The sequence below is a fragment of the Oncorhynchus tshawytscha genome, linkage group LG08 (genome assembly GCF_018296145.1).
Source record: "Oncorhynchus tshawytscha isolate Ot180627B linkage group LG08, Otsh_v2.0, whole genome shotgun sequence".
Lineage (NCBI taxonomy): Eukaryota > Metazoa > Chordata > Actinopteri > Salmoniformes > Salmonidae > Oncorhynchus > Oncorhynchus tshawytscha.
The window spans coordinates 85,226,441-85,249,771 of record NC_056436.1 but is presented as its reverse complement, the minus strand read 5'-3'; the positions used below and the strand labels follow the sequence as shown (position 1 = coordinate 85,249,771).

General features: G+C 42.6%; 1 protein-coding gene across 1 annotated transcript in view; it reads left to right on the top strand.

The window, feature by feature from the left end:
* LOC112234828 (neuroblast differentiation-associated protein AHNAK) overlaps positions 1-23,331 on the top strand; it is a 57,099-nt gene that overhangs the window by 2,194 nt on the left and 31,574 nt on the right. The window contains 1 exon segment of the mRNA XM_042326126.1: positions 14,676-14,727. The gene's annotated coding sequence lies outside the window, so the exon portion shown is untranslated.

The window sequence follows — 23,331 nt, the reverse complement described above, 5'->3', positions numbered from 1 at the left end:
CAGAGAACACTCACTATAGGATGTCATCAGAGCCAGCGAGCTCACACAGAATGCCCTAAAGCTGTTAAAGAATAGCGCTCTCCCAGAGAACACTCACTATAGGATGTCATCAGAGCCAGCGAGCTCACACAGAATGCCTTAAAGCTGTTAAAGAATAGCGCTCTCCCAGAGAACACTCGCTATAGGATGTCATCAGAGCCAGCGAGCTCACACAGAATGCCCTAAAGCTGTTAAAGAATAGCGCTCTCCCAGAGAACACTCACTATAGGATGTCATCAGAGCCAGCGAGCTCACACAGAATGCCTTAAAGCTGTTAAAGAATAGCGCTCTCCAATTGTTCCTGTCGAAGTGATGGGCTGTATGGTCGGTCAAGTCATGCTTAAAGTGGCAATATGTAACTTTTTGGGCAACCCTACCGAATTCACATAGTGTGCTATAGATCTGTCATTGGGGTGGCTGGTAGCCTAGTGGTTAGCGCGTTGAGCCAGTAACTGAAAGGTTGCTGGATCGAATCCCCGAGCTACAAATCTGTTGTTCTGCCCCTGAACTGGACTGTTCCCTAGAAGCCTGTCATTGTAAATAAGAATTTTTCTTCACTGACTTAAATAAAACATTTTTAAACAAAATCATTCAACTTGAAAGCAAGTTGTAGATCTGTTCTATGTGTGCTATTTCTATGCTGCCAGTTCTTAAGTTTTGTTTTTGTGTCTTTAGGTTTTTTTTTAATTGAGCTTAAAACAGCTGAAAATACTATATATTTTGTTATGGAAAATATATTTCACAGTGATTTTAGATTGGCACAAGCAATTTCTCAAGCAAGACTTTTGCAAGGTCTATCTGGGAGTGGTCTGAGTGGGGAAGGGGAAACTGAAAGCTGTTATTGACAGAGAAATATGGAACACTCTTAACTAAACATTCCGCCTGGTGATGTCACCTGGCGGGCCAAAACGCCATCCCAACAAAATAGGCTGTAATTTTAGTCAATTTTTCCCCCAACAGCTCTAACACTAAACGGGAATTATCACCATTTTTCACAAATTCACAATATTATTCCAACCCCATAGTGTGGCGACACAGTAAAATCACGTTTTTGACTGTACTAGTCCTTTAAATGTAAACGTTGTTATTATTGTGAAGGTATGTAAAAAGTATAGCCTATACACTGTATTCAGTGTTTTAAGCAGTTCATTTGACCCGGTAGTACTTGTTCAAAACAGAGAATATAGTAAGTGTCAAATATGGATTGGAAAAAAGTAAGCAATAATTTAAGAAAGGCTCTGTTCTGAATCTGAGGTTTTCTTGACAACCCCCTGACATCGTTATTCATCATTGTATTCCAACAAGCCTGCCACCACAGCTTTCCTCTGCCAACTGTTGATAGCAGAGGAGAGGAGTGGCATTCTCACTGTGCCAGTGTGAGATGGAAAGAGCCCAGACTCTCTCACACTTCCTTTTTTCATTTCCTCATCACGGGCCCATTCGAGAGGGAGAGAGAGAGGAGAGAGGAGGGAGAGGGGAGAGAGAGAGAGAGAAGAGCGAGAAAGAGAGAGAAAACTAAAAGATAATTACTTGACACATTGGAAAGTATTAACAAAAAACAGAGCAAACTAGGATGCTGTTTGGCCCTAAACAGAGAGTACAAAGTGGAAGAATACCTGACCACTGTGACTGACCCAAACTTAAGGAAATCTTTGACTATGTACAGACTCAGTGAGCATAGCCTTGCTATTGAGAAAGGCCGCCGTAGGCAGACATGGCTCTCAAGAGAAGACAGGCTATGTGCACACTGCCCACAAAATGAGGTGGAAACTGAGCTGCACTTCCTAACCTCCTGCCAAATGTATGACCATATTAGAGACACATATTTCCCTCAGATTACACAGACCCACAAAGAATTTGAAAACAAACCCAATTTTGATAAACTCCCATATCTACTGGGTGAAATACCGCAGTGTTCCATCACAGCAGCAAGATTTGTGACCTGTTGCCACAAGAAAAGGGCAAGCAGTGAAGAACAAACACCATTGTAAATACAACCCCATATTTATGTTTATTTATCTTCCCTTTTGTACTTTAACCATTTGCACGTCATTACAACACTGTATATAGACATAATATGACATTTGAAAGGTCTTTATTATTTTGTGAATGTCTTGTGGAAACTTGTTTACTAATGTTTAATGTTTACTGTTGCTTTTTATTGTTTATTTCACTTTTGTTATTATCTACTTCACTTGCTTTGGCAATGTAAACATGCCAATAAAGCCCTTTAAATTGAAATTTAATTGTGTGAGAGAGAGATTTTACTTTTACACTTGTATTCATCTCTGTGTCTGATTGTTCCCTGGGTGTTTTAATTGTAGATAATTGGGCCATTTAAGTCATTGATTTTATTTATCACATAGATTTCACACCTGGTGCCCTGAAGCAGCTGTCCGTCCATCAGAATTGGTGAAATAAGGACTAGAAGTGTACAGTAATACATATTGATCCCAACTTGGTAAATTGTTGGCTAAAGCTCCAATATTGTGGGGGTTTTCCTCCCCCTCTGTGTAACTGTAAACCCATCTAAAAAAATCTCTCTTGACTCATGGACTTATGCTATATATACATGAGTACACTGAACAAAAATATAAACGCAACATGTAAAGTGTTTGTCCCATGTTTCATGAGCTGAAATAAACGATCCCAGGAATGTTCCATAGGCACAAAAAAGCTTATTTCTCTGAATCTTCATTGACAAACATTGGCAGTAGAATGGCCTTACTGAAGAGCTCAGTGACTTTCAACGTGACACCGTCATAGGATGTCACCTTTCCAACAAGTCAGTTCGGCAAATGAATGCCCTGGTAAAGCTGCCCTGGTCAAATGTAAGTGTGGTTATTGTGAAGTGGAAACATCTAGGAGCAACAACGGCTCAACCGCAAAGTGGTAGGCCACACAAACTCACAGAACGGGACCGGCGAGTGCTGAAGCGCGCAGCGTGTAAAAATCTCCTGTCCTCGGTTAGAACACTCACTACCGAGTTCCAAACTGCCTCTGGAAGTAACGTCAGCACAAGAACTGTTCACCAGGAGCTTCCTGAAATGGGTTTCCATGGCTGAGCAGCCGTACACACACCAGCCTAAGATCACTATGCACAAGTGTTGGCCGAAATGGAGTCTGGAGCAGTGGACTCTGGAGCAGTGGAAACTGGAGCAGTAGACTCTGGAGCAGTAGACTCTGGAGCAGTGGAAACTGGAGCAGTGGACTCTGGAGCAGTGGAAACTGGAGCAGTGGACTCTGGAGCAGTGGACTCTGGAGCAGTGGACTCTGGAGCAGTGGACTCTGGAGCAGTGGACTCTGGAGCAGTGGACTCTGGAGCAGTAGACTCTGGAGCAGTGGACTCTGGAGCAGTAGACTCTGGAGCAGTGGACTCTGGAGCAGTAGACTCTGGAGCAGTGGACTCTGGAGCAGTGGACTCTGGAGCAGTGGACTCTGGAGCAGTAGACTCTGGAGCAGTAGACTCTGGAGCAGTGGACTCTGGAGCAGTAGACTCTGGAGCAGTGGACTCTGGAGCAGTAGACTCTGGAGCAGTAGACTCTGGAGCAGTGGACTCTGGAGCAGTGGACTCTGGAGCAGTAGACTCTGGAGCAGTAGACTCTGGAGCAGTAGACTCTGGAGCAGTGGACTCTGGAGCAGTAGACTCTGGAGCAGTAGACTCTGGAGCAGTAGACTCTGGAGCAGTAGACTCTGGAGCAGTGGACTCTGGAGCAGTAGACTCTGGAGCAGTGGACTCTGGAGCAGTAGACTCTGGAGCAGTGGACTCTGGAGCAGTGGACTCTGGAGCAGTAGACTCTGGAGCAGTGGACTCTGGAGCAGTGGACTCTGGAGCAGTGGACTCTGGAGCAGTGGACTCTGGAGCAGTGGACTCTGGAGCGATGAATCACGCTTCACCATCTGGCAGGCTAGGTCCCTTAGTTCCAGTGAAGGGAAATCTTAACGGTACAGCATACAATGACTTTCTAGATGATTCTGCGCTTCCAACTTTGTGGCAACAGTTTGGGGAAGGCCATTTCCTGTTTCAGCATGACAGTGCCGCCATGCACAAAGCGAGGTCCTAAAAAAATTGTTTGTCAAGTTCGGTGTGGAACAACTTGACTGGCCTGTACAGAGCCCTTACCTCAGCCCCATCGAACACCTTTTGTGATGAATTGGAACGCCGACTATAAGCCAGGCCTAATCGCCCAACATCAGTGACCCGACCGAAGACCCAAAGTCCCTGCACCAATGTTGCAACATCTAGTGGAAAGACTTCCCAGAAGAGTGGAGGTTGTTATCGCAGCACAGGGGGGAGCATTAATAACTCCTTATTAATGCCCATGATTTTAGAATGAAATGTTTGACGAGCAGGTGTCCACATACTTTTGGTCATATAGTGTATTTTGCCATAATGAACTGTAGCAATGTTCATGACAATAATTCTTTAAAAATACCTCTTTCAGACTGAGTGATTGTACACAGATTTCCAGAGAGCCACTCCCTCCTCAGCCCTCCCTAGCCCTCCATCCTCCCACATCCTCCTACCCATTCCCCAATCTTTCCCCCCTTCCCACTTACCTACCTCCCCTTCTTCATCCCCACTCCCACCCCATTCCCTCCCTCACCCCCTCCCACCCCCACCCACTCTCACCTCCCCACTCCCTCCTGCCCCTCCCCACTTTAAACAATACAAAACATTCATATACAAACGAGAACATACAGATGCTCACCAACATCCACAACATCACCTCTGCCCAGACCCACCTGCTCACACCCCCATCTCCAGAGCCCGCATCATTCTCCGCCACATGCCCTCAAACTGCACCATTTAGTTTCTCTCCGTCACCCACAAGCACTTTCAACATTAAGATAATAAAGTATTTGACCTTTCCATTGTGTTAACGATGGAGGATTTTAAGTATCGACCAACCTATCGGGTACCTCACCGCATCCTCATACACCATGTCTTGAAATATGCAGAAAGAGAGAGATTTACACTGAGTGCGCAAAACATTAGGAACACCTTTCTACTATGGAGTTGCACCCCCTTCTGCCCTCAGAACCGCCCCTTTTGCCCTCAGAACCGCCCCTTTTGCCCTCAGAACCGCCCCTTTTGCCCTCAGAACCGCCTCAATTCGTCAGGGAAATGGACTCCACAAGGTGTCGAATGGCATTCCACAGGTGCTGGCCCAGGTTGTCTCTAATGCTTCCAACACTTGTGTCAAGTTGGCTGGATATCTTTTGGGTGGTGGAACATTCTTGATACACACGGGGAAACTGTTCAGCGTGAAAAACTCAGCTTGAAAAACCCAGCAGCGTAGCAGTTCTTGACACACTCAAACCGGTGCGCCTGGCACCTACTACCATGCCCCATTTCAAAGGTACTTAAATATTGTGAGTTGCCCATTCACCTTCTGAATGTCACACATACACAATCCATATGTAAAGGCTTAAAATTCCTTATTTGACCTGTTTCCTCTCCTTCATCTACACTGATTAAAGTTTTCCAGGTGAAATCAATAAGGCTTTCACCTGGATTCACCTGGTCAGTCTACGTCCCAATCAAATCAAATCAAAATGTATTTGTCACATGAGCCCGAATACAACAGGTGTAGGTAGAACTCACAGTGAAATGCTTACTTACAAGCCCTTAACCAACAATGCAGTTTTAAGTAAGCTGTTCAGGAGTCTTATGGCTTGGGGGTAGAAGCTGTTAAGAAGCCTTTTGGACCTAGAATTCGTGCTCCGGGAACCACTTGCCGTGCAGTAGCAGAGAGAACAGTCTATGACTAGGGTGGCTGGAATCGTTTGCAATTTTTAAGACAATCCTCTGACTGGTATAGAGGTCCTGGATGGCAAGAAGCTTGGCCCCAGTGATGTACTGGGCCATACGCACTACCCTTGCGGAAGGAGCCCGAGCAGTTACCATACGCGGCAGTGATGCAACCAATGCTCTCGATGGTGCAGCTGTATAACTTTTTGAGGATCTGGGGACCCATGCCAAATCTTTTCAGTCTCTTGAGGGGGAATAGGCATTTTCGTGCCCTCTTCACGACTGTCTTGGTATGTTTGGACCATGACAGTTCGTTGGTGATGTGGACACCAAGGAACTTGAAGCTCTCAACCTGCTCCACTACAGCCCCGTTGATGAGAATGGGGGTGTGCTCGGTCCTCCTTTTCCTGTAGGCCACAATCATCTCCTTTGTTTTGATCACGTTGAGGGAGAGGTTGTTATCCTCTCACCACACTGCCAGGTCTCTGACCTCCTCCCTATAGGCTGTCTCATTGTTGTCGTTGATCAGGCCTACCACTGTTGTGTCATCGGCAAACTTAATGATGGTGTTGGAGTCGTGATTGGCCATGTGGTCATGGGTGAACAGGGTGTACAGGAGGGGACTGAGCACAAACCCCTGGGCAGTGCAGTGTTAGGGATCAGCGTGGCAGATGTGTTGCTACCTACCATCACCACCTGGGGGCGGCACATCAGGAATCCCATCATCCAGTTGCAGAGGGAGGTTTTTAGGGCACTATGGTGGTGTTGAATGCTGAGCTGTGTCTCCTTTGTCCCGGTGGGAAAGGGCAGTGTGGAGTGCAATAGAGATTGCATCATCTGTGGATCTGCTGGGGTGGTATGCAAATTGGAGTTGGTCTAGGGTTTTTGAGATAATGGTGTTGATGTGAGCCATGAACAGCCTTTCAAAGCACTTCATGGCTACAGACGTGAGTGCTACGGGTCGGTAGTCATTTAGGCAGGTTACCTTGGTGTTCGTGGGCACAGGGACTATGGTGGTCTGCATGAAACATGTTGCTATTACAGACTAAGTCAGGGACAGGTTGAAAATTTCAGTGAAGACGCTTGGTCAGCATGTGCTCGGAGTGCATGTCCTGGTAATCTGTCTGGCCCTGCGGCCTTGTGAATGTTGACCTGTTTAAATATCTTACTCACACCGGCTATAGAGACTGTCGTCCGGAACAGCTGGTACTCACACAGTCGTCCGGAACAGCTGGTGCTCTCATGCATGCTTCAGTGTTGCTTGCCTCGAAGTGTGCATAGAAGTAATTTAGCTGGTCTGGTAGGCTCGTGCCACTGGGCAGCTCGCAGCTGTGCTTCCCTTTGTAGTCTGTAATAGTTTCCAAGCCCTGCCACATCCGATGAGCGTTGGAGCCGGTGTAGTAGGATTCAATCTTAGTCCTGTATTGACGCTTTGCCTGTTTGATGGTTCGTTGGAGGGCATTGCATGCCGTTCTGAAGAGGTTAATTGTACCTGTAAGATTTATGGGAAGATTATTCCATTTAATTAAATCTGCTTTCATATTGTTGAGTAATGGGACGGCAGGGTAGCCTAGTGGTTAGAGAGTTGGACAAGTTACCGGAAGGTTGCATTTTTTGTGGTCCATTTAAAGCTTAAGATCGTTTTTTTTTTCTATTGTCATTATTTCTTTTCTTCCCCTCCACGTTCCATTTTATTTCCTGAGATTTTAGAGTATTCAGAAAATATTTTAGGCAAAGGGGGGGGCATTGAGTTTTCAACATTGGTCCGGGTATACTAGTGTCTGTAGTGACGCCTGCAGCACTGAGATGCACTCGGAGTGGAGTGCCTAAATGTCCGGGTGGCAGTGCGAGTAATGCGAATATATGTTGCTTTGTTGAGGTTGTTTTCCCGGCTGGCAACATATACAAGCTCACGTGTTTTTTTAAACTGTAATTTCTTTACCTCCTTCTCAGCACTTGTCTTTACTTGTTAAAACCCATTTGTTTCCAACCACAGCTGTGCTTCAACGCTGAAATAAAACCTATGGAATGTGCAGAAGGTTTTTAAAGTTGCAAACAGTCAAAAGGTTACAGGTGTGTTACAAACTATCTATCAATATGTCATGTCACTGGAAAACATTAGAATGATTCAACTCAACAATAACTATAACATTTCATAGAGTTTCTGGTATTAAATGTTGATTTCCAAAGCTCCAGGGGAAACCATTCATTTAAAGATTAAAATGGAGGTGTGACATTAGCCTGTAATTACCATTAAGATTTATATGGAGGTGTGATATTAGCCTGTAATTACCATTAAGATTTAAATGGAGGTGTGGAATTACCATTAGCCACTGGTGACATTCACACAAGCAATAAACAGTGTTCCTGTCACTTTGGGACAGACAACAACCAGCCTACTTAAAGAACAAAATCCTTGTATGCAGTCCTTATCTGTTGATGTATTTTGATGAGCATCTGGAAACAAAATGTAAATCATTTCAATAAAATGATTTATTATTGATCAATGTTATGCTTTACGATTTGAGGTTTTTCACACCATGCACTGTAGAAGAATCACATTTGCCTCGTTTTCACGTTTGCTTATGCAAAATCTTATGCAAAAACAAAGGGAGGAGCAAAACATTGAGACAATTCTGTTTGATAGCATTGGGATGATTCAGTATGTCTATTCTCCTTAGCTTAGGGGTGTGTCCCAAATGGCACCCTATGCACTTCATAGTGTACTACTTTAGACCAGAGTCCATAGATCCTTAACCAAATCTTGCCACTCACCAGTATTTCATTGTTTGATGATTAGTTTTCTTTATCACGAACCACTTTTCAATCTATTCTTGATAGTTGTCTTCAATCAATCAACTTAAGATCCTTTCAGATACGAGACTAACTCTCTAAGTGTTTACCAGATACGAGACTAACTCTCTAGGTGTTTACCAGATACAAGACTAACTCTCTAGGTGTTTACCAAACTGGAGAGTCTATACGGCTCCTTGGCACAATCAGGTACAGAGATCCATTCAGTGACGATGATTGTAGTTGCCTAACATGACGCAACCAAATGAAGAAAGAAAGAAAAGTGATTCTGTTTTGTTTCTGGACCCTGTGCTGACATGCTCTGAGTTTGCAGGCAGCACACAGAGAGGCTGGGTAGAGTGAGTGGAGGTCATTTCTTTGGAGTTAGTCACTGTGGGAGAGGTACAGAGGAGAGACTGGGCTCCGGTCCAGCTGGCCTGACAGCGCTATCAAGTAATGTGTGAGACTGGAGCCCAGGGTGGGGCCTGCTCAGCACTGTAGAGCATAGCACCCAGCCCAGAGTGGGGCCTGCTCAGCCCTGTAGAGCATAGCACCCAGCCCAGAGTGGGGCCTGCTCAGCCCTGTAGAGCACAACACCCAGCCCAGAGTGGGGCCTGCTCAGCCCTGTAGAGCACAACACAACACCCAGGCCTGTTGCCTAGCCCATTGGTTGCTCTCTTAGCAACCTAGCTAGCACTGAGAGGCTAGGGTGTCTAACCCTGTAGCCTGTTGCTACAAGCTCTTAGCAAGCAAACAACCTTCACTGAGACAGGACTCGAGGCAAGGTGGGGCCCAGCCTCGTAGCACAGCACTGCACCGCATAGCACCCAGCCCAGGGTGGGTCCTGCTCAGCCCTGTAGAGCACAACACCCAGCCGTTTAGCCTGTTGCCCCCACTACTGTAAGTCTCTCTGGATAAGTGCACCTGCTAAATGATGTAAATGTAAAAAAGCTAGCACTGCCTGAGGTGGGACTTGTAGCCTAGCCCGTTTCTCCACGTAAGCTAGCACTGAGATGGTGGTAAGACTGGAGGCACATAGAAATCAATCTATTTGTTTGACTGACTAGAACGGGGAAAAGCCCATAAGGTGACGGAAATTTGACAGTACACTCATGGGTACAATCAATATTCTAGTCAGTCTAATTCCCGGCCCAGGCCCCATGCCCCACACTCCCTTTAGCAAGCTAGCTAGCGCCTCTCCTCTGTGTGCACTGCAGTGATTGTGATCATTAAAACGGTAGTTTTTCCTTTTATAAACCAACCTGAAGCAGTGACTTTGGTGTTTCTCAGAACATCTCTGTAACTGTTATTCCAGTTGCGTTGCTTTGACTAATGGTGCTTTACCATGTAGGTGTGACCAATAGTACACAGTGTTTTGGATTTGTGACGCCCGTGTAACAAGTCAATGCCAAGTCAAGGTTGACATGTTCCTATGTTAATAGCACCCGTGGCAAGAGCCCATTTATGTGGTCAGGAAATGTTTCCAAACAGACATAAAAACAACCAAATGCAAATCAGATCAACCAAATCTTACCGGAATCTTCTTAATTAAACTGATTACAGACAGAGTGCACGTTTATGGAATTCCTTGAGACTCACCGTCTTACCTACGGTATGTTGTTGATCTCCCCCTTGTGACAGGAGGTCAATTAATACAAATGAATGACAGCTGTCATACCCTGAGTCTCTCTATGCAAACACAGTGACAATCCAACCTCGTATAGCTTGGCGTTTATCACTACTGGCCTATCTATTTCAGTAGCCGGGCAACCAACTAGCTAGCTACGCCAACAATAAAAGCAGTAAGGATAGGAAGAGTTTTTTAGCTTGGTGTGATGAAAGACCTTTTTTAATGAGGGTTTGAAAAGAGAGAAACACTTGTTGGATCCGTTAACCAAACTCCTAGCTCACAGGTGGCTATTCGCTATAGATAACAACATGTAGCTATGACGCGCTTGGTTTCTGCTCTTCTGCAACTTCAAACGGGTAAGCACAAACGGAACACCGGAGTGATAGATAACTATAAATCTAGCGAAGATGCAGTTTGTTAACACAATGCAAATTGAACTGTTTTATGGGCCAAAGGTTTGTGTTTGGAGTTGATCCTAAAAACCGGTTCATCCCGTTTTTAAGTAATAAATCAAAATCCTGTAAAGATTTTCGCCTCTTCACCGTTTACTAAAACTTTTACTTCTGTTTTTCAACTGCCAGTGAAATAGTCTGTAAACTGTAAACACAGTTATGTTCTGTCATTTTCTTGGACGTAAAGAACAGTTCAGCTGTTCACCACAACAAGGGAGGAGGCAGCAGACTAATGACAGTTGTTCATAAAAACACAACTTGTCTTTAAAGAATTTGTCTGTGGGGGTGGGGGTGGGGGTGGGGGTGGGGGTGGGGGGGGGCAGGTTGTCACTAGTCCATGCCTGTCTGTGAGGAATCCAGTCCACCAGTTGGTGTTTTTGCTCAAGAGGAAAGACTCTTCTTTGTTTCACAGTACCCTCTTCTAGTCAAAGTGGAGACCTTCAAACGTAGCTAGGAATTGTGAACTAAGCCGGATGGAAGGCACTTGACATACAACGTACCAAGGTTCAGCTTTTCACTGTCGAGACAAATGGCAAAGTTTAATTGGAAAATATCAATACCAAAGCAGTTGGCTAGCATAATGCTTAAACAATTAGATCTTTATTATTGATTTCAAGCTCCAAGCTTAAAGGCACTGCTGAAAAGGACCATTGTCATTCAGGAAAACAGAATTCTCCAGATACTTTATGAATCATCAATCAGATATTTCTTCATCTTCAGACATGTGCTAGTACTGTGAGATCCAAAAATATTGGGACAGTAAGCAGGTTTCCATCCATTATGTATAGAAAGTACATGTGGGATGAAAAATGTCCCTACAGGCCTGATGGGGAAACAGAAAAAGGTTAAAAATGTCGACAAAACTAAATACGCTTAGACAAGGTGGGATCTTTATGTGTTGGTAAAATTAATTATGCGAGAAATATCATTGGAAACGCTTTTATACGCAAATATATACACTTCCGTTCAAAAGTTTGGGGTCCTTTACAAATTTCCTTGTTTTTTGAAAGAAAACCACATTTTTTTTGTCCATTAAAATAACATCAAATTTATCAGAAATACAGTGTAGACATTGTTCATGTTGTAAATGACTCTTGTAGCTGGAAACGGCTTATTTTTTTATGGAATATCTACATAGGCGTACAGAGGTCCATTATCAGCATCCATCACTCCTGTGTTTCAATGGCACGTTGTGCTAGCTAATCCAAGGTTTATTTTCAAGCTAATCCAAGTTCATCATTTTAAAAAGGCTAATTGATCATTAGAAAACCCTTTTGCAATTATGTTAGCAGAGCTGAAAACTGGTGTCCTGATTAAAGAAGCAAGAAAACTGTCCTTCTTTAGACTAGGTGAGTATCTGGAGCATCAGCATTTGTGGGTTCAATTACAGGCTCAAAATGGCCTGAAACGCGTCAGTCTATTCTTGTTCTGAGAAATGAAGGCTAGAAGGCCAGGATCATATATATGAATAGTATATGTTTCTAAACACTTCTAAATTAATGTGTATGATTACGGATAATGAATTGTGAATAATGATGAGTGAGACACCAATATCATACCCCCCCCCCCAAAAAAAAAGAAAAATGTTAACCTCTCACCAATACAATAAAGCGAGTTTAGTATGTGTGGGGTACAGAGATGAGGTAGTCATTCAAAAATCATGTTAAACACTATTATTTGAACATTGATCTATGTAACTTATTATGTGACTTGTTAAGCAAATGTTTATTCCTGAACTTATTTAAGTTTGCCATAACAAATGGGTTGAATACTTATTGACTCAAGACATTTCAGATTTTCATTTGTAATTAATTGGTACATATTTCGAAAAAGATAATTCCACTTTGACATTACGTGGGTAATTGTGTGAAGGCCAGTGACAGCCCCCCCACCTCCCCCAAAAATCTCTATTTAATCCATTTTAAATTTAGGTTGAAAAACAACTAAATGTGGAAAAATTCAAGGAGTGTGAATACTTTCTGCATATACTATAACCTCCAGCGAGACGCTAACTGTTACATTAGCCTAAGGCTAGTCGCTAGTTGTTTCTAACATGTTAATAGACCTGAACTGAGAGTGAATCTTGGCTAAACGTATTAGCAGACACATGCAGACATCAGAACTAGGCCTAAGGCAGACAGCAGCTGGGTATGTGAGGTCTGTGTACAAGCCAAGGTGTTGACTCCCCAGGTGGAGCAGTCTAAGTAAAGGGCCAATACCTCGTGACTGTTTTTGTTTGAGACTGTTTTGGTGACATTTGATAGTCCAGCGATGTGTTCAAGTTGTGGTTTGAACATACTAGTGTTGCGTTGGGAAAACTGAAATGACCCAGCTGTCATGCGTCGCGTCTTTCTGGTTGTGTTGAGTGATCTGTGGTACATATTTAAAATGGTGTGGCTGCCTGCTATGGTCTGCCACATAATTCACATTACCCGCTTGGCAAAGACGTCAGTTTAAACATCTAGTTTTGATTTATATTTGGTTGAGTTGTCCACTAACGTGAATTTAATGTGAAATCAACAAAACATTTCACCATGTCGCTGGATGTAGGTTAAAAGTTAGGTGGGAAAAAAAAGACGAAATGCCCTTTACTTTGACTTTTTTGCAAATCGAATCAGTTTTCCACATTGATTCAGCGTCGTCACCAATGTTCCCTCTAATTTCTTTCGGCACTGAGAAAATGAACAATGTTGATTCAACCAGTTTGTGTCCAGTGGGTATTGGAATATAGAATCTCTGTAGGCTGTAGGCTTATAGAAAGAATCATCATTACCTACACCTGTTCTCCTTTACTACACACAACCAGTTTGTGTCCAGTGGGTATTGGAATATAGAATCTCTGTAGGCTGTAGGCTTATAGAAAGAATCATCATTACCTACACCTGTTCTCCTTTACTACACACAACCAGTTTGTGTCCAGTGGGTATTGGAATATAGAATCTCTGTAGGCTGTAGGCTTATAGAAAGAATCATCATTACCTACACCTGTTCTCCTTTACTACACACAACCAGTTTGTGTCCAGTGGGTATTGGAATATAGAATCTCTGTAGGCTGTAGGCTTATAGAAAGAATCATCATTACCTACACCTGTTCTCCTTTACTACACACAACCAGTTTGTGTCCAGTGGGTATTGGAACATAGAATCTCTTGCTCCACCTGTACCACTTTCAGTATTTACATGTGTTGAAAACACGCTTGACTCTTTACAGATGAGCTGATACAGTATATATACAGCAGTATGTGGGCACCCCTTCAAATTAGAGGATTCGTCTATTTCAGCCACACCCGTTGCTGACAGGTGTATAAAATTCGAGCACACAGCCCATTCTCTCTTAGGTGAAGGTCTATTCTCTCTGAGGCGAAGGTCTATTCTCTCTGAGGCGAAGGTCTATTCTCTCTGAGGCAAAGGTCTATTCTCTCTGAGGCAAAGGTCTATTCTCTCTGAGGCGAAGGTCTATTCTCTCTGAGGCAAAGGTCTATTCTCTCTGAGGCGAAGGTCTATTCTCTCTGAGGCGAAGGTCTATTCTCTCTGAGGCGAAGGTCTATTCTCTCTGAGGCGAAGGTCTATTCTCTCTGAGGCGATGGTCTATTCTCTAAGAGGCGATGGTCCATTCTCTCTGAGGCGATGGTCCATTCTCTCTGAGGCGAAGGTCCATTCTCTCTTCGGTGAAGGTCCATTCTCTCTAAGGTGAAGGTCCATTGTCTCTGAGGTGAAGGTCCATTGCATTGTTATGAAGACACAATCAGAACACACTGAAGATGTGTGACCTAGTCATGTAGATATCCCTGGAGCAGTAGCATATTAGTCCGGGCATAGTTTCTGAATTTTGTTTCTATGTCTGTCCGAAAGCCATGAATGAATGTGTGTTGACGTTGGTTGCTCTCTTGTGTGAGTAACATATGCAAGAGAGACGTGTGGACGTGAGAATGAACCTAACTAGTCGATCAATCAATGTGATTAACTCCTGTTCCTCTTCTCTCTCCGTGTGTTCCTCTGTTAACAGACAAACAGGAAGCAAAGAGACAGAGCCCTTGGCCTTGCTTGAGCAATCCAAAGTACGTAAGTGTCCTTCACTCAAAGATATAGTCCTCCAAGATGTTGACCACAACACGACACTAAACACATCGGTTACTGTAAACCCACTTAATATGAAATGGCCAGTCAAGCCCTGCCAGTCAAGCCCTGCCAGTCAAGCCCTGCCAGATCACACTGTTTTAACTGTTGGTAGTAGCAGCTGTTGCAGGATAATTTTTTTAAACTGAGGAGTCAGTGTCGTAAGTCTAAGGAATACCAAACCGCCAAACCGTACGCAAACAATGTCGCCAACAAGGGAGGAAGGAAAGAGGCGTATATAGAAATGTTCTGTGGTCAGAAAGAGGCGGGTTAACTAACTGGTTAGGAGCTGCCATTGTCAGAAACCAGAAGCTTTCTGGTTGGGTGGTCTCGTGTTCCCTGCAGGCCTTCACTCATAGCACAGTTACACAGCAAACTACAATGATGTATAACGCTCATCTCCTTCCCTCCAATTCCTCCCCAATTTTTTTCTTTGATCCTTTTGTGGCCACATTTTTTACTCTCATGTCTCCATTGAGCACATTTTGATGAGCTCATCGTTTGATTAGAAGATGTTTTGCAGTCACAGAGAGACACAAATGGAAGAATGTTGTTTGATTGTTGTTGGTTTTTGTTGCTTTCTATCACTTGCTTGTCTGTCGAATGATTCCATGAACACAACAAGTCTTGTTCACAGTTTTCTTTATCACTCAACCTGGTCATTTGACTTTACATAACAGCAATTATACAATTGTCTCTCTCTCTCTCTCTCTCTCTCTCTGTCTCTCTGTCTCTCTCTCTGTCTCTTTCTCTGTCTCTCTCTCTGTCTCTCTGTCTCTCTCTCTGTCTCTTTCTCTGTCTCTCTCTGTCTCTCTCTCTCCCCCCTCTCTCTCTCTCTGTCTCTCTCTCTCTCTCTCTGTCTCTCTCTCTCTCTCTCTCTGTCTCTGTCTCTTTCTCTTCTCTCTCTCTCTCTCTCTCTCCCCCCTCTCTCTCTCTCTCTCTCTCTGTCTCTCTCTCTGTCTCTCTCTCTCTCTCTGTCTCTGTCCCTGTCTCTCTCTCTCTCTGAGTCTCTCTCTCTCTGTCTCTGTTTCTCTGTCTCTCTCTCTGTGTCTCTCTGTCTGTCTCTCTCTGTCTCTCTCTCTCTCTCTCTCTCTGTCTCTGTCTCTCTCTCTGTGTCTCTCTGTCTCTCTCTCTGTCTCTCTGTCGCTGTCTCTCAATTCAATTCAAGGAGCTTTATTGTCATGGGAAACATGTGTTAACATTGCCAAACCAAGTGAGGTAGATAATATACAAAAGTGAAAATAACAATAAAAATGAACAGTAAACACTACACATACAGAAGTTTCAAAACAATAAAGACATTACAAATGTCATATTATGTATATATACAGTGTTTTAACAGTGTACAAATGGTTAAGGTACAAGGGAAAATAAATATGGGTTGTATTTACAATGGTGTTTGTTCGTCACTGGTTGCCCTTTTCTCGTGGCAACAGGTCACAAATCTTGCTGCTGTGATGGAACACTGCGGTATTTCACCCAGTAGATATGGGAGTTTATCAAAATTGGATTTGTTTTCGAATTCTTTGTGGATCTGTGTAATCTGAGGGAAATATGTGTCTCTAATATAGTCACACATTTGGCAGGAGGTTAGGAAGTGCAGCTCAGTTTCCACCTCATTTTGTGGGCAGTGTGCACATAGCCTGTCTTCTCTTGAGAGCCATGTCTGCCTACGGCGGCCTTTCTCAATAGCAAGGCTATGCTCACTGAGTCTGTACATAGTCAAAGCTTTCCTTAAGTTTCGGTCAGTCACAGTGGTCAGGTATTCTGCCACTGTGTACTCTCTGGTTAGGGCCAAATAGCATTCTAGTTTGCTCTGTTTTTTTGTTAATTCTTTCCAATGTGTCAAGTAATTATCTTTTTGTTTTCTCATGATTTGGTTGGGTCTAATTGTACTGCTTGTCCTGGGGCTCTGTGGGATGTGTTTGCATTTGTGAACAGAGCCCCAGGACCAACTTGCTTAGGGGACTCTTCTCCAGGTTCATCTCTCTGTAAGAGATGGCTTTGTTATGGAAGGTTTGGGAATCGCTTCCTTTTAGGTGGTTGTAGAATTTAACAGCACTTTTCTGGATTTTGATAATTAGTGGGTATCGGCTTAATTCTGCTCTGCATGCATTATTTGGTGTTCTACGTTGTACACGGAGGATGTTTTTGCAGTATCCTGCATGCAGAGTCTCAATTTGGTGTTTGTCCAATTTTGTGAAGTCTTGGTTGGTGAGCGGACCCCAGACCTCACAACCATAAAGAGCAATGGGCTCTATGACTGATTCAAGTATTTTTAGCCAGACCCTAATTGGTATGTTGAATTTTATGTTCCTTTTGATGGCATTGAATGCCCTTCTTGCCTTGTCTCTCAGATTGTTCCCAGCTTTGTGGAAGTTACCTGTGGCACTGATGTTCAGGCCAAGGTATGTATAGTTTTTTGTGTGCTCTAGGGCAACAGTGTCTAGATGGAAATTGTATTTGTGGTCCTGGTGACTGGACCTTTTTTGGAACACCATTATTTTGGTCTTACTGAGATTTACTGTCAGGGCCCAGGTCTGGCAGAATCTGTGCAGAAGATCTAAGTGCTGCTGTAGGCCCTCCTTGGTTGGTGACAGAAGCACCAGATAATCAGCAAACAGTAGACATTTGACTTCAGATTCTAGTAGGGTGAGGCCGGGTGCTGCAGACTTTTCTAGTGCCCGCGCCAGTTCGTTGATATATATGTTGAAGAGGGTGGGGCTTAAGCTGCATCCCTGTCTCACCCCACGGCCCTGTGTGAAAAAATGTGTGTTTTTTTGCCAATTTTAACCACACACTTGTTGTTTGTTTGCATGGATTTTACAATGTCATATGTTTTACCCCTAACACCACTTTACATCAATTTGTATAGCAGACTCTCATTCCAAATTGAGTCAAAGGCTTGTTTGAAATCAACAAAGCATGAGAAGACTTTACCTTTGTTTTGGTTTGTTTGGTTGTCAATTAGTGTGTGCAGGGTGAATCTTCTCTCTCTCTCTCTCTCTCTCTCTCTCTTTCTGCCTCTCTGTGTCTCTCTCTCTCTTTCTGTCTCTCTCTCTCTCTCTCTCTCTCTCCCTCTCTCTGTCTCTCTCTCTCTGAGTCTCTCTTTCTCTCTCTGTCTGTCTCTCTCTCTCTTTGTCTGTCTCTCTGTCTCTGTCTCTTTCTCTGTCTCTCTCTCTGTCTGCCTCTCTGTCTCTTTCTCTGTGTCTATCTCTCTCTCTGTGTCTCTGTCTCTCTCTTTGTCTCTCTGTCTCTGTCTCTTTCTCTGTCTCTCTCTCTGTCTGCCTCTCTGTCTCTGCCTCTGTCTCTCTCTCTCTCTCTCTCTCTCTGCCCCTCCCAGTACTCCCTGCCAGGAATATGTCAAAGGAAAATACTTCTCTAGATCATAAAGCATTGTTCCAGAAGGGGGAGGGGGAAGGGCACATTACACACATTTGATGTTATGAAACCGCAAGGACTGTTGTAGCAATAGAGAGTAATAGGAGTGAGAGTTGGGTGTGGTGTGGCCGTAGGTTACTTTTTAACGTGAGAGATGAGATGAGGGCGGGACGTAGAGAAGAATAATGAGAGCTGTATAACCCGAGCCGGGAGCTGTTGGTTTCTCCCTCCATCTGCTTTTGTAAATAACTCCTGAGTGCCAACAATAATAATGGGGCTTGTTTGAGAGTTAGGGCAGCATAGTTTTCATGGGTCTCTCATATCCTGAAAGTCTCTAAGCAGACAGAGATAAGCTCTGAAACACATGGGAAACAGTCAGAGCAAAAGCATGAAATGGGACATGATGCAGAGTGTTTTTGTGTGGCTCTATTGATGATTTCTAATTCATCTGATGAATGCAATGCACATGTTGGTGTTTGGGTGTTCGGGCTCTCACATGGCGCGGGGTGTTCAGGCTCTCACATGGCGCGGGGTGTTCGGGCTCTCACATATGGTTTCGTTGACTTTGAGAATCTCACACACAGACACAAGCACACACACACACACACTCTGCTTTGTTTGTTTCATTTACTTAGAATGTATTTTGGTCGCGATACTAAGGGCCCTGTTACTAGCTTGGATCCGTTTTAGATTGTGTTATTAGCTAGCATGCAGTGTCAGGGGAGCCAACTTCGGTGGAAGTCGTGACACCTGAGTGCAATTTGATCTTCATGAGTTAATTAGATCACGTGTCTTTGATGAAAAGCACCCTGTAGTGTACTACTTTTGATGGGTCCTGGTCAAAAGTATTGCACTATGTAGGGAATAGGGTGTCATTTGGGATGCGTTGTTGCCTTGTTAAAGTCACTCCCTTTAGCTGGACTGGCTGTGTTGTTGTGTTACTGGAGGAGTTGAAAGCTTTTATGATACTTATATGTCATAGAGTACCTGTAGTATGATTCATAATATCCCCCATAAAACCTAGCGGTTGTACAGGGAAATGGTTCCAATTGTTTTTCCACCATTCCATTTATTTCCCATTGGGGATTTTTAGAAACACTTAAAATAAGGGCTGTGTTTCAGGTAGGTTTACCCTGGCGTGACGTTTTGATAACTGTGTAAATCTCTCTCGGACAAGGTGACTTTAATCAATATATTGGTTTGTATTTACCCTTCCAAAACTGAAATGTTAATTAGCTGCTAATGTGGCTATCATAAAGAACTACAAATACCATGATGCTCTGGAGGGGACTGACGAATCGATGGGAAAAGGGAAGAATCACTGGATCAACTATTTAATATTAATTAAATGTAGTAATTAATAAATTGGCTACATTTATTTAAATGTACAATTCTGGGAAATGTGTAGTGCAAGTTTTAATAAGTTGGCACAATACCTGATAGCAAAGGTGCCAGCTATATAGTCACCTTGTCCTGGAGAGATTTAAATGATTATTAAAACGTCACGCCAGGGTAAGCCTACATGAAACACAGCCCTTATGTTAAATGTTTCTAAAATACCCTATGGGGAAAAATGGAATGCTGGAAAAACTATTGGAACCATTTCCCTGTTTGACCGCTAGGTTTTATGGGTATTATGACACCTCCAGTGTGGGGCTCTGCTTAGAAAGCATGTGCATACCTGAAAAGAGAGCGAGAGAGAAATGGAGGGATGGGGAGAGGGGCAGAGAGAGAGAGAGAGGTAGTGAGGGATAGGGAGAGAGAAAGAGAGAGAGGGAGAGAGGGGCAGAGAAGGAGGGATGGGAGAGAGAGAGAGGGAGGGATGGGAGAGAGAGATAGAGAGAGAGAGAGGGTTTTCATTGCAATGGAAGAGACAACGCCATCTTTGACGTGAACATTGTTCATACTGTATTTTCTGTCTTGTCTTCTTCTCTGTGATCCCATGTTTATATCAAATCAAAAATCAACATTTTATTTGTCACATGCTTGGTAAACAACAGGTGTGAACTAACAGTGAAATTCTTACGTACAGACCCTTCTCAACAATGCAGAGAGAAAAGAGAAATAATGAGAAATCATATAAAAAATATATTAAAAAAATATTTATGGAAATATTTAACAAAAAATATTAATATGTATAATCATTCCTCTGTGGTTCCCCCCTTTTTCTTGAAAGTGACCAAACAATTGTTAAAAAAAAGCAATCTTCAAATGACCTTGGATTTCATGCATTCAGCAATATTCCGAATCACAAGAGATCAAGGGTTGTGTCCCAAATGACCCCCTTATTCCAAGGTCTATTTATTAACCGGTTTAAATTGGACGACATTGGCCAAAAGCTGGGGAGAATAATATATTTACATTGCATTCCATTGAGTCTTTTGGGTGGCAGGGTAGCCTAGTGGTTAGAGTGTTGGACTAGTAACCGGAATGGTTGCAAGTTCAAACCCCCGAGCTGACAAGGTACAAATCTGTCATTCTGACTCTGAACAGGCAGTTAACCTGTCATTGAAAATAAGAATTTGTTCTTAACTGACTTGCCTAGTTAAATAAAAGTAAATCAACCATGGGCTTGTATCCTCTGTTTACTTCGTTTTTAAGATGGAATTCAATGCTTTTATCGTCAGGATTAAGCATTTTATTTTAGATTATTAGATTCATTCTTGTTCAGGAGAGTGGCCTGCTCTGTGGCTGTGTCTGAAATGGCAACATATAGGGATCTTTTCATTATAAATAAGAATTTGTTCTTAACTAACTTGCCTAGTTAAAAAACAAAGAAAAAATAGGCTGAGAGGGAAAGGAAACCAAACACTGACCTCAATTAGACTATAGAATGACAATACTGAGAGGGAAAGGAAACCAAACACTGACCTTCAATTAGACTATAGAATAACAATACCGAGAGAAAGTAGAGGGGAAAATCAATTGCACATTTTCTGCTCTTTTGTATAAGGAATTTGATGTTTCAGAGATAAAAGGCTGACAAGACCGAAATAAATCTAGGATTATCGAGCTCCACTTTAAATTAAATAAAAAATATATAGATCACCTGGCATGTGCTGCACAATAGTGCATGACTCACAAGGCTCCTTGTCTCTCTGTAGTTGTGTGCTTGTAAACAAACACCATGTGACTGGGTACTATGGGTAAGCTTTATAATGTACAATAATGTGACAGGTGAAATGAAGAACCTGATCTTCTTTATCTTCTAATGTATTGCACAAGTTGACTGCAGGTAATTTACTTTAAAAGTAGCTTAAAATATTAAAATGTGTGTGTATATATATATATATTATTATTATCACTGTCATGTTTAGTCATTTATCACCTACTACACCAGACTTGACCTGCCGTTGTTAGCCAGATACTTTACCAATACAGATACCAGTACTGTAAAAAAGATGGAATGGAAAAAATATATATTTTTAACACCTCTCCTTGTTTATGTAATGATAGCAGGCATACGTCTCAAATGAGTGTGGTGGTGGGGGAGAGTGGTACATGGCGCAGATTCAAACGTGTGTGTGTGTGCTTGTGTCCCAAATGGCACCCTATTCCCTTTATAGTGCACTACTTTTGACGACTGGGGCCCCGTAGGGAAAGTTGTTCATTAAATAGGGAGTAGTGGATCATTTGGTAACAGCTCTTCTTATTTTTCTCTCTCAGCAGGCTGTTATCTTGCAGAGCAGTGTGGATCTAGTACCATTATAGCTATGTACAGTTGAACTTTATTCAGTGAATATATAAATATAAATATATATATATATATATATTTATTCAGTGAATATATAAATAAATATATATATATATATATATATATTCACTGAATAAAGTTCAACTGTACATAGCTATAATGGTACTAGATCCACACTGCTCTGCAAGATAATATATAGATAATATATATGTGTATATATATATGTAGGTTCACCTTGGCTTCAGTTACTCTATGCTCATGCTACTGATGAATTTACCAGTTTAACTTGCAATTGTTGTATTTATAGTGGTGAAAAATATAGTATGGTATGGAAACATTAATTTTTTGTTTGAAACTATTATGCAAATATGGAATTAGGCAAGATAGTCTATGGACAGGGGAACATATGCATGTTTATTTCATAGAGCTATGGAGACATATAGCAAATGAAGCCATAGATCTATGGAGACATATAGCAAATGAAGCCATAGATCTATGGAGACATATAGCAAATGAAGCCATAGATCTATGGAGACATATAGCAAGTGAAGCCATAGAACAGAATGAACAGATTGTTACCTGTAGCCACTACAGAACATAGTATTAACAGATTGTTACCTGCACCATTCTGACACATAGGAAAGGAAGAGATAAAAAGCTGGAGGATACTTAATAAGAGACTGTGGTTCCATCCGTAATGACACCCTATGTATATGTACCCTATATAGTGCACTACTTTTGACCAGAATGGCACCCTATGTCCCATATAGTGCACTACTTTTGACCAGAATGGCACCCTATGTCCTATATAGTGCACTACTTTTGACCAGAATGGCACCCTATGTCCCATATAGTGCACTACTTTTGACCAGAATGGCACCCTATGTCGTATATAGTGCACTACTTTTGACCAGGGCCCATAGGGCTAAAAGTAGTGCGCTATATAATGAATACGGTGCCATTCTGAATTTAGCCTATTTATGCACCATTCACCGTGCATATAGCCTAGCTGTTAGTCAAACATATAGGCTAATAGAGCATACTAAATGCAGCATACCAAATGCAGCATACTAAATGCAGCATACTAAACGCGGCATACTAAATGCAGCATACTAAATGCGGCATACTAAATGCGGCATACTAAACGCGGCATACTAAATGTGGCATACTAAATGCAGCATACTAAATGCAGCATACTAAATGCAGCATACTAAATGTGGCATACTAAATACAGCATACTAAATGCGGCATACTAAATGTGGCATACTAAATACAGCATACTAAATGCGGCATACTAAACGTGGCATACTAAATACAGCATACTAAATGCAGCATACTAAATACAGCATACTAAATGCAGCACACTAAACGCGGCACACTAAATGTGGCATACTAAATACAGCATACTAAATGCGGCATACTAAATGCAGCATACTAAATGCAGCATACTAAATACAGCATACTAAATGCA